This window comes from Frankliniella occidentalis, unplaced genomic scaffold (genome assembly GCF_000697945.3).
Source record: "Frankliniella occidentalis isolate FOCC.00 unplaced genomic scaffold, Focc_3.1 Scaffold13, whole genome shotgun sequence".
Lineage (NCBI taxonomy): Eukaryota > Metazoa > Arthropoda > Insecta > Thysanoptera > Thripidae > Frankliniella > Frankliniella occidentalis.
This window is the reverse complement of record NW_026267143.1, coordinates 1962892-1964259: the sequence shown is the minus strand read 5'-3', so window position 1 is coordinate 1964259 and position 1368 is coordinate 1962892.

Below are 1368 nucleotides of genomic sequence, written 5' to 3'. Positions count from 1 at the left end.
TTCTACGATTTCGCACCTGTCGTGCCTCTGCAAAGGCATTTGAGCAGCAACACCGTTTAGGAGTGTTGCAATGTTATTTAATGACGCCTCGGACTACTCTTCTGAATTATAGCTTTTTATAAATTTTCATGAAGGCAACTGCTACATGCTCTGTCAACTCAAATATGTACATAGTACACATTAAATAAAGTGTACATGGCATGTATGCTTTGATTAATGTGTGCATGCCTATGTACACATTTATAAATGTGTACATGGGCATGTATACTAACGGTTGTATGAACACTTTAAAAAATGTGTACATGGGCATGTTCACATTAATAAATGTGTACATAGCCATGTACACATTGATTAAAGCATAAATGCCATGTACACTTTCTTTAATGTGTACCATGTACACATTTCAATTGACAGAGGTGACACACTCGAATGAAGTGGTGCAGATCCTTTTTACAGCGAGGTTTGCGTCACTTTTGGGTAGGTTGCCGGTGGACAACCCATTCCACAGTTCATTATCATGCGTCTTCCAGGAAAAAGGACATTGGGTCAAAGCCACATTTGTCCTCTAGACGAGGTCACCCGTATTTCAATACTCGCATGGATGGTAGCCAGTGTGGTCCGGTGTGGTGTGAGACTGACTGTACACCTCTACTGTACCACCCGGCAGTCGGTCATGGAACTCTCATTATTATGTCGAGCCACGCGGCTCTGGCGGCGCGTGTGCGCCCTCCACTGTAGACAATAATATTCAGTCACTTAAAGTAATTTGCCATGTTCAAATGCACTTTAACACTTATTTCTGAGAAAAAAAATTTGCGGAGAGGCTGGAAAATAATACGGAACTATTGTTTTGAAAGGATAAATGTCACTTCATTCAAATGTTCACACTAAACTGTTCTGAACTTTTTTATGCGAGGAGCACAAAATAATGCACCTGCTCTTCTTTTTTAAATTATACAAATTGTACATATTTGTGTAAAATTAGTCTATAACAGCGTATTAAAGAATACGCAAGAAGAGCAGGTGGAGAATGCTGATTAGCTGCGTCAAAAACTTCACAACAATTTGGTGCGTTGTAATAAGGCGTCCCGTAAATAAACCGATACCCTCTCTGTAAAACCACTGAAAATGTAACATTGTTATCATTCGAAAAAGGCGGAAATTCTCTTTCGAATGATATTTTTGGTAAAACAGTGACTTTTGAGCGGTTGTCCGGCCGGAACGCCAAGCTAGGTAAGCGGCTATCCGCAAGCGGGAGTGAGCTGAGCGCTTTCTCCCAGCCGCGGAGGCGGTAAGTGGTTTCGACACCTTGAAATAAAAGACACGCAGTTGAACCGCTGGATTCGAGATCTACGCAGTTCAGCCGCT